Consider the following 12542-nt stretch of genomic DNA (forward strand, 5'->3'; position numbering starts at 1 on the left):
GATGTCTTCACGGGTTATCAGCCGAGTCAAGGTGTCGTTCTGCGGCAACGTTTCTATAACTTTCGTACTAGTCATCTTCGCTTGAAGATAAAGCAAAAAGACTTCATCATCTTCACAGATTTTGTCGGACAGAATTAGACTTCAAGGCAACCAAGAAAACTGTGAAAAATTATTCTGTTCGTGGTAAAGCGATTATATGATTGCCCAAGTCATCACCGACCATCCTCCATGTGAGACTCTTGGGACATAAACTGAGCCATAAGTTGCAAACACAGTGAAACAAATGGCCTTATTCCATTGGCCCATAGTCCAGGTTCTATTGCTTCGGTACCTCGTCTCCCTGATAGAAGTATTTGCGTCATTGGTGGGTTGTTTAGAAATTTGAGCTCGTTCTGCAATGCTCAACTTATGGAGCTCCCTTCGTATTGTTTTGGTGTTGACAGGGTTCTCGATCGCGACATTCATGTCTGCAGAGACTTTTCTAGCTCTGTTCCTCTTATTTTTCGCCACAATCCTCTTCAATGACTGTCTGACACAATCACTCAACACACACTTTCGTTGTGAGTTAGTGGATGATGCCTTGAAACGTGCTGTTCAGAGGAGATCTCCATCTGCTCGTACTATTATGAATTTATGGACAGTCCTGGAGGATTCATGGCGTCAGTTCCCTCCAGCATTACTTCGACAATAGTCGAGTCCATGCCACGTCGTGTTGCGGCACTTGTGGGGGCTCGCGGGGGCCCTACACGATATTAGGCAGGTGGACAAGTTTCTTTGGCTCTTCTGCATAGCAGCACGCCCATCAAACCTGCATTCAAAGCATTACTTTATCAGACCTGCTGGGGATCCCAAACACTATGTCGGTAGTCAAGAATTCGTCGCACTTGCGCTCTACTCTGTGACTTAAGTCATACGACAGCGATATGCACATATGAAGACGGCGATAGTATCGCGAACACAAGGTATAAAAGCGCAGTGCTTGGGTGGAACTCCATTTGTACTCAGATGATTAATGTTAAAAAGTTACCGACGTGATTAGGGTCTCACTACGGGAATTAACAGATTTTGAACCTATACCCATGGGACATTCCATTTCATAAATATTTCGGGAATTCAATATCCCGAGATCGATGATGTCAAGAGCGTACCGAGAGTACCAAATTTCTGTCATTAATTCTCACCAGGAACAATGCAGTGGTTGACGACCTTCAATGGCAAGCAACGTTGCTTGAAACGACCGCAGAAATCAATGTGGGACGTACGAAGAACGTATTCTTTAGGACAGTGCGGTAAAATTTGGAGTTAGTGAGCTGTGGCAGCAGACGAACGACGCGACTGGTTTTGCTAACAGCTCGCCATCTACTGTAGCGCCACACCTGGGCTCTTGACCATATCGGTTCGACCTTAGACGACTGGAAAATCGTGATCTGTTCAGATGAGCTCCGATTTCATTTGGTTAGAGGTGGTAGTAGGGTTCGATTGTGATGCAGAACCATAAAGCCATGGATCCAAGTTCTCAACAACTGGTGGTGGCTCCATTATGATGTGCCCGGCGTTGACTTGTAGTGGCTTGGGGCTTCTGGTACAACTGAACCGATCAACGATTGGAAATGGTTATGTTCGGCTACTTGAGACCTTTTGGGGCCATTCGAGGACTTCGTGTTCCGAAACGACCACGTCATGTCGCCGAGCCACAATTTCACGGCTGATTTGAAGAACATTCTGGACAATTCGTTCAATATTTCTGTAGTGGACTTCTAACGAGTTGTTGAGTCCATAGCACGCCTAGCTGCTGCAGTACGCCGGGCAGAGGGATGTCCGAAACTCTTTAAGGAGGTATCCCACGACATTTCTCACCTCAGTGTGTATACGCGATTTTCTTCACGGATGAACCACATTTTCCCAAAAATTCTTCCAATTAAACGAAGTCGGCCATTCCTCTTCGCTAGTACCGTCCTCAAGCACTCTTTCCGTTTCATGTCGCTTTGCAAGCTAGATATTTAATCGACATAACTGTGCCAAGTAGCACACTACCAATGGTCCATTCGGACGTTACAGAAAAGTTTTCCGTACTGAGCTGCTTTAAGTCACATTTCTTTACCGTGAGAACAAGCTGCCATTCACACTAACTAGAAATTATGTCCCAGGCGTCTTGTATCTTCCTGCTGTCATTTAATGACGACAATTCTCCGTGCACCACAGCATCGTCAGCAAACAGTCGCAAAGTGGGGAGAATATGAAAGTTACTACAGAACTTGAAACATCCTGGCAGATTAAAACTGTGTGCTTGACCGAGACTCGAGCTCAGAAACTTTGCCTTTCGCGGGCAATTGCTCTACCGACTGAGCTACCCAAGGGAAAGGTCCCGAGTTCGATTCTCGGTCCGGCACACAGTTTTAGTCTGCCAGGAAATTTCATATCAGCGCACACTCCTCTGCAGAGTGAGAATGTCATTCTACGGAAGAACCTGACTGACAAGAGGGATACAGTGTTGTTGTTGTGGTCTTCAGTCCAGAGTATGGGTTCATGCAGCTCTCCATGCCACTCTATCGTGTGCAAGACTCTTCAACTCTGAGTAACTACTGCAACCTACATCATTCTGAATCTGGTTAGTGCGTTCATCTCTTGGTATCCCTCTACGATTTTCACCCTCCAAACTTCCCTCCAATTCTAATTTGGTGATCCCTTGATGTCTCAGAACGTGTCCTACCAACCGATCCCTTCTTCTACTCAACTTGTGCCACAAGTTTCTCTTCTCCCCAATTCTATTCAGTGGCTCCTCATTTGTTACGTTGTCTACCTATCTACAAGGATACAGTAAACAGTTTCAAACATAGGTAGGTGTGGAGATGCAAAAGCTTACACAGGATAGACTGGCATGGAGAGCTGCATCAAGTGAGTCTTCGGAAATAACCGCAGAAATCAATGCGGAGTGTGCGGTGAAATCTGGCGTTAATGGGCTAAGGCAGCAGACGACCAGCACTAGTGCCTTTGGTAATGCCGGACCTTCGTCTGCAGCACTTGTGCTGATATCGTGACGATGTCGATCGAATCCTAGGCAACAACACGCAGACCGTTGGCGAACAGATGTGTAGCGTCTAGCAGTGCGCCACATGTAAGAGTAAGAGAGTATACTCCGTTACTGCCTCCTCTACCCCGTCTTTTTCGCTCGACACGACGGGGCCGCCACACTAGCTTAAAAAAAATATAAAATAAAAAAAATTCTTTATTTCCATAATAATAATTACACAAAAGTAAACCACCACCTTAATGATTAGTGGATCTTAATATTCTATAATGTTATTATAATAGCAGCTACTACATATTTAATTTGCGTTACTACAGGCAGTACTACATGGGTTAATGGGCAGACTACTTCTAGTGTTAGCATAATTTCTAATAACTACAGGTGATTAGTGTTAACTGACTGCAGCGTTATGCCCCTGGCACAGGGCAGGCAAGAAGTTAATTGTCGCTGCAGGTTCCTAATCTACTATCCTATTCTATTTTACTAAAAACTACTACCTAATCTACGTCATAATCGGTGCGTTTGTCAAGTCCGTGAAGTAGATCACGCCAGTCCCCCTCGTCCTGCACGTGGCGGATTCCAACTGTTGAGTCGACCTATCCACGAACAGCCGGTACGGGATTGGAGTGCTGGACGCGACCGGTGATTACTAACTAGTCACGAAAGTCTCTCAAGAAAATTGTTAGTACTTATCGTGATACCTCGTTGGCTAGCGTGTTCAGTCTCTGAAAGGACTCTTCTGCTGAGTAGGTCGTAGGTATTGTTACTCGGTAGTTGTTGTTTTAGTGCGGCTGCTAGATCATCGAAAAGGGGACACTCATAAACCACATGGTCAGGAGTACCCTCTGATGCGCCACAGTCACACGCAAGCGTCGCCCTTTTCCCAAACCGACACATATATGTCGGATAGGGGCCATGACCAGTGAGGAAGTGGAACAATCCCCGAATTGGCTCAAAATATTTCATTCCCATTCTTTCCCTTACATTTTGTAAGAACTGAGAAGTTCTTCTAACAGTTTCATCTATCTCCCATAACTCGTGCCACAAATCTTCACCCCTCCTTCTTATCTCACCCTTATCCCTAACAGGTGCTCCCATAATTTCTTCTACTTTTGTAATATTGTCTTTCTTGGCCCAGTACCATGCGACATGCTCTCTTATTTTTATATCCAGAGGACAGAACCCCATTATGACTAACAGGGCTCCCCCCGGGGATGTTCTATAAGCCCCTACAGATCTTAGTTGCATGTTCCTTTGTACTCTTCTCACCGTCATGGCGGGCACCACCTTCGTGAGCCTGTGAGCTCAGACTCCCGAGCCATAACCCACTATTGACGTCAATATACTGTTATGATATAATTTTATTAGATGAGGCGGGAGGTGAAATCTTTTATCTCCAATGGAAATGAGGTTATTTAATAGTTGTAATGCTTTCTGGGTTACGGTTGATGTGTTTTACGAAGTTCCACCTTTCGTCGATGATGATTCCCAAGTAACGTGTCTCCCGTCTCCGAATAACTGGCGTGCCCTCGATGCTCACGGTTGGGTTTCTAACCAGCTGCCACACTGGATTAGTCTTTAGTTCATGTTACAGGGTAAATACCTTGTAACAGACGCCAGGTGGAAAGTACAAATAAACTCGGAATGAAGACTAATTTCGCGGCCGGTGGTAAAAGTCGGTGCTTAGCAAACGCCGCGGTATCGCCGGCATCATCTGCGAATGGGGCCGGCGGAGGCGTTACAGCGGCGCAGGGATCGCTTTTTCCCCTGCCGGAACAGAGGTGCAGCTGCATACATTACCCGCGGCGTGGCGTGCTTAACAGGTGGCCGCAGGCCCGCCGGTTGGGCAAACGCGTGACGGACGCCCCGGCAGCAGAGGCAGAGGAGGGCGAGCGGCGCCGGCCAGGAGAAAACACCCGCGGCGCGGCGGATGGGCCCCGCAGCGCAACAGCCCGTCTGTAGGTGAGAGCGGCAGGCCACGCTCAGGGGCGGCGAGCCACCACCACACGTGACCAGAGACTGGAAGCAGCCGCCTTTGTTCTCAGTCTTCACTGAAGAATAAGGACTGCACGAGTTGTGTTTGACATGTACACTACTGGCCATTAAAATCGCTGCATCACGAAGATGACGTGTTACAGACGCGAAATTTCACCTACAGGAAGAAGATGCTGTGATATGCAAATGATTAGCTTTTCAGAGCATTCATACAAGGTTGGCGCCGGTGGCGACACCTACTACGTGCTGACATGAGGAAAGTTTCCAAACGATTTCTCATACACAAACAGCGGCTGACCGGCGTTTTCTGGTGAAACGTTGCTGTGATGCCTCGTGTAAGGAGGAGAAATGCGTACCATCACGTTTGATAAAGGTCGGATTGTAGCCTATCGCGATTTCGGTTTTTCGTATTGCGACATTGCTGTTCGCGTTGATCGGGACCCAATGACTGTTAGCAGAATATGGAATCGGTGGGTTCAGAAGGGTACTACGGAACGCCGTGCTGGATCCCAACGGCCTCCTATCACTAGCAGTCGAGATGAAAGGCATCTTATCCGCATGGCTGTAACGGATCGTGCACCCACGTCTCGATCCCTGAGTCAACAGATGGGGAAAATTGCAAGACAACAACCATCTGCACGAACAGTTCGACGACGTATGCAGCAGCGAGGAGTATCAACTCGGAGACCATGGCTGTGGTTACCCTTGTCGCTGCGTCACAGACAGGAGCGGCTGCGATCGTGTACTCATCGACGAACCTGGGTTCACGAATGGAAAAACGTCGTTTTTTCGGATGAATCCAGGTTCTGTTTACAGCATCATGATGGTCACATCCGTGTTTGTCGACATCGCGGTGAATGCACATTGCAAGCGTGTATTCGTTATCGCCGTACTGGCGTATCACCCGGCGTGATGGTATGGGGTGCCATTGGTCTCATTCAACTCTTGTTCGCATTGACGGCACTTTGAACAGTGGACGTTACATTTCAGATGTGTTGCGACTCGTGGCTCTACCCTTCATTCGATCCCTCCAAATCCCTACATTTCAGCAGGATAATGCACTACCGGATGTTGCAGGTCCTGTACGGGCCTCTCTGGATACATAAAATATTTCACTGCTGCCCTGGCCAGCACATTCTCCAGATCTCTCACCAACTGAAAACGTCTGGTCAATGGTGGCCGAGCAACTGGCTCGTCACAATACGCCAGTCACTACTCTTGATGAACTGTGGTATCGTGTTGAAGCTGCATTGGCAGGTGTGCCTGTACACGCCATCCAAGCTCTGTTTGACTCAATGCCCAGGCGTATCAAGGCCGTTATTTCCACCATAGGTGGTTGTTCTGGGTACTGACGTCTCAGGATCTATGCACCCAAATTGCGTGAAAATGTAATCACATGTCAGTTTAGGTATAATATATTTGTCCAATGAATACCCGTTTATCATCTGCATTTCTTCTTGGTGTAGCGATTTTAATGGCCAGTAGTGTATAAGTACCTTTACGGGGACACTATTTTCCGAAATGGGGTGTAACATGAAAAAATAATGAAATGTGCGTATGGAATTATTGGGTTTGAGATGATCCCATCCAGAATGTTCTGGTGCCTGGTGCAAGTCTTTTTTATTCGACGCCGCTTCGGCGTCAGAAGCATCTATGATCATCAAGACAATAAGCAGACCCAGTGAGCTACGCACGGTTCACTTCCTGATGAGACTCGGCCCGTATTTCATCCACGATGCACTGAGAAACGCCCCAGACCTGTACGCGCGGGGTAACTGGAGTCACAGAACACATCGTCATGACCTGTAGGCCGTTCAGTAACCTGGGGTAAACAGGACGCACAGAACCACACAAACACGTGACACCATACGCGGCACAGTCCGCAATGAAGACTCATGCAATACGCTTAATACACTAGCCGACACGATCTCTACTGCACTGTTCACTGAGTATCGGAACGGACGCGTGCACAACAGAAAACATGTAAGGGGCGATCAAAAAATTTCCGTTCCAAGGCCACACACCCCAGAATCAGTATTCCGATGTGGCAAAATCACCGTGAGCATTCAGGCGTTCATCCCACCTATGAACAAGGTCGAAGATACCCGTTTTGAAAACCACCGTTTCCTGCTGCGTGAAGAAGTTCGTAACTGCTTGTTGCACATCCAATACGAATCGTTCACCCTTTAAGGCCTCTCCGAAGGGACAGTAGGCTAGATAACCTAATGGGGAGAGACCAGGACTATAGCGCGGGTGCTCGAGCGTCTCCACTTGAGACTGCGTGATTTCTGCGTTACGACATTTACGATATGGGGACGTGCGTCATCATGAAGCATCATGGAACTTGGTGTGCCATTCCATAAATGTGGTTTTAGACGTATATGCTGCCACAGACACATTCTTCACTATCCGGTTGACGTCTACCTGTGGTTGACCTTCGGCTGCCTAGAAAAGAATAGCAGCACGTTGGTCCTGTTTGGAAGCATTTGGTAGCAACGACGCCACGGTTCACGTTGTCCCATTCACTGCACTCACGTGGGAAAAACACGAATGCCACACTAATCCCCTGCCTACACACCGCTGCTTACATGCGAGCATCGGAGTTGCTGCAGCAACGCCCACAAACGGAAACCTTCTGATCGCCCCTTCTGATATGCACCACTAAGACAAACTCCACAGGGTAGACGAACGCGGACGACAGATTAGAAAGCAAGAGTCGATGTGCACATGACGTGAAACCCACGTAGCAAGTAATACAAATATAACATAAACACAAATTAAGCGTAGACTAGAAAGAGATCAGAAAAGAAACCCATCACTAGCCTGTAAAAACATAGACAGATGTATGTAGTCGACTTAGACAGTGTCGGGTGACTGTAACACGAGGAGTCACTGTAAATCTGTGCCTATATACATTAAATTGGTGTAGCTATACCAAAAATTCATATTGTAAGCGGTATTATACATAAAACGTAACAGCTCAGTTTAAGATTAAATATGAGAATTATAATAATTAAATTTATTAAAAGACACCGGTTCGATGACTATGCTGAGACTTTCACCCTCAGACACCTAAGGTTGTTTGACTAACTTTTCCTTTCTACTCTGTCGTCTCATCTTAAGAAACCAAATTCTTTCCTGCTTTCCTGTCTTGGTTGTCTTCTCAATACATAAATTGTTAATTTTAAGTATTTCCAACCCCTAATTACCTTCTGGGTTTACAATTATATAAAGGTGCAATACTGTTAAGATTTGTTAAAAATAACAAGAATTCTAATAAACATTATATCCTGTATATACACCATTTAAGTTTGTGAAAACACAACCTGTCTTGGTAACTAGGTGGTAGGCCATTTAGAAAGACAGAAAATAAAATGAAATAAACTCCCAGTCTCGTGCGGATAAAATTCCCTATCCGGCCTGGAGGCGAGCTTGCGGCCCTTTAATCGAAAGTCAGTAATGCAAATTACGAGACCACGAGATGTTGACTGTAACTCCGAAATTGATCTGCGCTGTACATCATACGTGGAAAAACAATCTCCAGCAAATTTGTACGTTATGTACATTATACTGTGGGTCTAGTACTGAGCGTAAGTTTCAGTTTAAGATGAAACATGGACATTATAATAATTAAGCTTATTTAAGGCATACGGAGGACGCTGATAAATTTATGCACTCTGAAACTTATACAGACAGATCACCCAGCCCCACTTAACTTGTTCTCCTGTGCTACATGTTGAGGACTAGAATTGTCTGTTAAATCAGAATGTCTGCTCTGGTGAAATCGTGTATGGAAGATAGAGCGTCATTCTATAGAAAATTGTGCACTTAATATGCTATATTCTAGTTGAGTAATAATAAAGTGTAAAACGTAGCAGTTATTAATATTAAGCTGCTTCTCTTTCGTTCTATGGTCAATATTGCGTTTGTGTTTATGGGTTCTCTTGATAGCAAAAGTCAGTGTGACAGTAGATACTGAAAAACAGTAACTTACGACACAGTCAGCCATCAAATATTCCTTTACAAAATGTATGGAATTACCAAAGATTAAAATCTTATACGAATCATTCAACGTTTCCTTCAAAACAGGTTTTTCGTATGATTTCAAGGTCAGCGACTCAGTGGAGGGTCCAAAGGAACAGGTTAACACAAGGCATTCTTCTGACTCATCTGCTGTTTAGTATTTATATCAACGATCAGTTCCTCCCTAATAACTCAAAGTGTGGTATATGCTGATGACTTCGCCGTCTCTTCTCAGAGTGAGGCCTTTGAACAGTTGGAACTGAATCTTAAGACTGCTGTGGAGGAGTTACATAAATACTCCCATAAGAATCAATTAGAACCAAACCCAGCAAAAGTGAGCGCATTCCACCTGAGGAACAGACAAGCTCTCAACAAACGTGGTGTGACTTGGAGAGGAGTGCAGTTTCCGGCTCAAATCTGTTGGGTTCACTCTTGAGCGTGCACTGATTTTCGAACAGAACTATCTGAATGTAAAAGAAGAAGTATCGGCAAGAAACAGCATATTGCGTAAATCACGGGAGCATCCTTGGATGCTGCACCAAAAATTGTTAAAGCTTCAGATATTTCTTTGTGTTACGCTGCAGGTGAATACGGGGTGTGACAAATATGTACAGCACAAATTGCAGGACACTTTCCTCACACGTAAACTACGAATTTATATTGTATGATCATGGGTCTAGAAAAGCTTTGTTTCCATATTACAACTCATTTCCTCCAACGAGTTTCACAGAGATCAGATTGTAAATTTTCACAATCGGTATGAATGGGGAGACGTCAATCCTCTCTCAGTTACTGAAGCAAGTAACCAACAAAGATTTTCTGCAGTCTTTTGGCTGGTATTGTTTGTGACTGGTAGGGCCTCACTTTCTTCTACCCAGGTTCAACGGACAAAGTCATCATAATTTCGTAAAGAATGTTCTATCTGATCTGTTAGCAGATGTGACTTAAGCTGCATGACAAAATATGTACTTTATGCACGATTAACTACCTCCTGATTTGAGTGTTAATGTCCGTCGGGTACTGAGTAGATGGATAGATACAGATGGACCAGTTGCCTGGCCTTCACACTCTCCGAATCTAAACCCACTGGACTATTTATTTGTGGGGTCTTTAAAAGCTCTTGTGTATGGAATGTCATCCCAAGGTGTTCAGAGTCTCCGTGCCTATGTAATGGAAGGCTGCGAAACCATACGCAGTATTCCAGGGAAACATCAGTGCGTCCGAGACTCACAACGACTGCGTGCTAGTTGATGCATGTATAAATGCCCACGGAGGGCATATTGAACATCTCCTGTGAGATATAATTGCATGTGTTATGCTAGTGCGTTCTGTTCGTGTATTTTTCCCGTGATTAATGAGTTAGGGAAAATAGGTTGTAACATGGAAACAAAGCGTTTCTAGACCCATGTTCATACAACATGATTTCTTCGTCTACGTGTGGGGAATGTGTCCTGCAATTTGTTCCGTACTTTTTTGTCACACTTTGCATAGCAGCCGTGTTTCGAACAATTCTTCACTTGCTGAACAAGTGGATATCGCTCTTAATGAGTCGTGTAGACTCATTACTGGATATCTGAAGCCTGCACCACGAGATAAAATGTGCTGTGTAGCTGGAATTGCCCCACCAGGGATCAGGCGTGAGGTAGAAGCATCCAGAGAAAGGTATCTGCCTCCTATAAAAACACATTATTGGTTACCAACCTCCTCCTTGAAGACTTACGTCCAGCGTTTCGTGAGGTCAACAGACAACACTGGCCAACGGACGTGTTCTCGAGTATCTGTATGGAAGTTGAGGTCTGAACGGGAAATCTAGCTGTTGGTTACGCAGAACAGTGATCCTTCTGGCCTTCTGGACAACTCACAACCGGCTCAGAAGAGGGACTGCAAGGTAAATAAGGCAATGTGCATAAATGACGTTGTTCCACATCATCAACGTAGACTATATCGTACAGGATGCATTGTAGATGACCTAGTGTTTGTGAGCTCTGAAGCCGAAGTGATTGCCTAATACTGGTCTAAAGGCACCTACATTGTCATATTTGTCTTTATTTCTTATGGTCTGCCATTACTTTAATGTATTCTTCAAAATTCACATTAGCATTCGTTTATAGGTAACTATGACTTTGAAGTGCAACAAACTATGCCATTTTAAACTATTTCCTGTAAGTTGTACAAGTGTTGTCAAATTTTAAATTAGCAGTTAGATTGTAAATGCTATAGTGAATGCATATGCATGTATGTTGTATGCTGAAAATAATTAAATAAATAAATAAAAGACTAGATCATGAGTGCAACAACTGGGATCAACTAAGGGACAAATTAGTAAAAGCCGGAACAGAAGACGCTTCACAAAAGAAACAGAAGAAACACGTGTGGTGGACAAGTACCTGCGACCAAATGATCGCAGAGAGACGAGCAGCTTGGCTGAGATGGAGCTCACTAAAGTCCGAAACAAATACGAAGAAGTTCACAGAACAGCACCGGCTAACTGCCAGAACCATTAGGCAGGTTAAACGTCAGTACACTCAGGACCAATTGACTCAGTTAGATAAAGACTTCAAGAAGAATAGCAGTAGAAACTTTCACCAAACTTTCAAGCGAAATCTTAGAAGCTATTCCCCGCCCAGCTTACACTTCAAAGGACCAGATGGAAACATAGACTATAGCGACAAAGAGAACTGCCGCCTATTGGCTAAATATTTTGAGAATATCCTCAACTGAGAGTCCCCTAAAACCTCCTTTTTCTATCAAGACAGTCCCAGACAACCAAACTCTCACCCTCCAACAGAAGAAGAATATCAAAGAACTAGGAGAGGACGCTATAGTTGCAGAGTTGTAGAAACAAGCTGGAGACAAAGCAATCAGGAAGTTGGATGAGATCCTATTGAACATTTGGGATACTGAGAAGTTACCAGATGCCTGGACATCTGCTCTGATCCACCCCTTACACAAGAAGAGTGATTTAACTGACACCAACAGTTATGGAGGGATCTCATTGATACCAGTCACCTATAAGATATTATCTAAGGCATTATTGAACAGAGCTGAATCTCAATTGGACCAAAAACTTGGAGTTTATCAGGTTGGGTTTAGAAAAGGACGTTCTTGTGCTGAACAGATCCGAAACTTGAAATCAGTATTAAGTCAAATTAAAATAGCGAATAAGCAGTACGTAGTTACTTTCGTTCAAGAAAGCATACGACTCAATCGACAAACATACGCTTATGAGAATTTTGCAAGAAATGAGCCTGGACCAGAAAACACACAGCCTTATGCAAAAGACCCTGAGTAACACGGAGATCACGAGTAAAGTTGAGGGGAACACTTTCAGCAATCTTTGAGATACAGACAGGAGTTAGACAGAGAGATGGACTTTCACCTTTTCTCTTCAACTGTGCACTGGACAAAGTGATCAGAGGGTGGCGAAAAGAAATGGAAGTACAAAATATACCGAGCGGTATTTACCTGGGGCACAAACGGATGGGACTAGTAGGCT

The sequence above is a fragment of the Schistocerca serialis genome, chromosome 7, assembly GCF_023864345.2.
Source record: "Schistocerca serialis cubense isolate TAMUIC-IGC-003099 chromosome 7, iqSchSeri2.2, whole genome shotgun sequence".
Lineage (NCBI taxonomy): Eukaryota > Metazoa > Arthropoda > Insecta > Orthoptera > Acrididae > Schistocerca > Schistocerca serialis.